Source organism: Rattus rattus, chromosome 1 (genome assembly GCF_011064425.1).
Source record: "Rattus rattus isolate New Zealand chromosome 1, Rrattus_CSIRO_v1, whole genome shotgun sequence".
In the NCBI taxonomy this organism is placed as follows: domain Eukaryota; kingdom Metazoa; phylum Chordata; class Mammalia; order Rodentia; family Muridae; genus Rattus; species Rattus rattus.
Genome location: NC_046154.1, coordinates 12865088 through 12866743, shown reverse-complemented (window position 1 = coordinate 12866743; position 1656 = coordinate 12865088).

Sequence of the window (1656 nt, the reverse complement as noted above, 5' to 3'; positions counted from 1 at the left end):
TGAGATAGAGTCTTTATGTAGCCCACGCTTCAAACTACCCATTCTCCCACCTCTGCCTCCCGGTGCTGGGATTACAGATGTGCACCACCAGACCCAATGGCATAAACTTCTAATCCAGGTGTATCCAACCTGTGGCCTGAGCGTCACGTGTCCCAAGATAGCTATGAAATCAGCTTAACACACTTGAAGATGACAGCATCTGGTGGGCAAGGACAAAAGGTTGGATACCCCTGTGTCTTTGCAAATTACCCAGACCTACAGGATCTGTAACGGTGTAACAACAGAAAACAGACTAAGAAGCAAGCCTGTAACATTGAGCACTAGGGAGCTAAGGTAGAGTATGAGGTCAGTCTAGATTACATGAGTTCCAGATCACCCTTAGCTACATAGAGACCAGCACAGTAACCTCCTGCTTCTCCATAAGAAACTAGACTATAGGACAGCCACCTAGGGACCCAGTCCTTTACCTACCCCACCTCTTCCAACCATCAACATTCTCCAAGCCTTGGGGGTCTTTGCCTACCAGGACTAGACAAAGTGTCCTCCCTCCGCCTCGCACTAAGGCCCCACGGTCACATAACGTCACACAGCTTCGGTGGCATCTTCAAGGGGCATCTGCTGACAAGCCTTCCCCAGCACTACTGGCATTTTAGGATAAATCTTTTTGGGCCGTAGTGGTTAGGAGTTGCCTGGTTCCCCTCTAGTCTCTGTCTACCAGAAGCCAATAGTGCACCCCTTTCCCCCGTTGTAACAACCAAACCAAAAAAAAAAAAAAAAGCCTCAGACATAATGGAAAGTCTCCTGGGAGGCAAAAAAACATATAAATTAGAGCAAAGGCTTATACTTAGCTGGCCATGCCCAACTGCTCCCACACCACACTGGTTTGTTTTTATGGTCACTGATGACATTTTACATTGACCACAAAGACTACAGTGAAGCACATTTGGTTGGGTTTGTTTGGTTTTTTTTTTTCCCCGCTTTTTAACCACTAGTGACAATCCCTTAGGACAGGAATGTGATAGCTTCAACTACAGAAACCGTATTCAAGCCCCTGTCTCTATCATGTACCTGCCATGTCCCCAAGCCAACAGTTACTTCTCTACCAGTGAAGAAGAAATGGCCCTTACCCAGGAGGGCTACGTGCTCAGGGCCTCGCTGTCACCACAGCCAGCTTACCAGAACAGATGGATAGGTGGTACGAGAGACAGGTGGTAGCCTGTAGCCTAGTTCTTGGGGTTCAAACAACAGCGTCCTGAGTTGAGTCCAGCCTGGGCTACACAGATGTTATATCTTAATAGCAGATGTCCTGAGGTATAACCAGGCCACTGTGCCCAGGGTATGGTGAGGGCCACCCAAAGTTCTAGTCTTTACCTCAGGTTCATGGCTGAAGGAAGGGCTGGAAGAGGCGATGACAGGTAATGCAGGTCTCGGCAACGGAAACAACATGTCCCAGCCAGTCCCCAGTTCACAGTAGAGGCTTTTATAAAAGATAAGTGCACCCTCGAGGCAGCAAGGCACTGAGTTTGAGAAACAGGAATCCTACAGTCTACTGACAGCCTCTACCTTCCAGCCACGGACTCTTTCAAGATCAGACGGGTACCTGTTGATATCTGCCAGTGGCGTGTATGCTGGCCCACCCCAGGCATCTCTCCTACG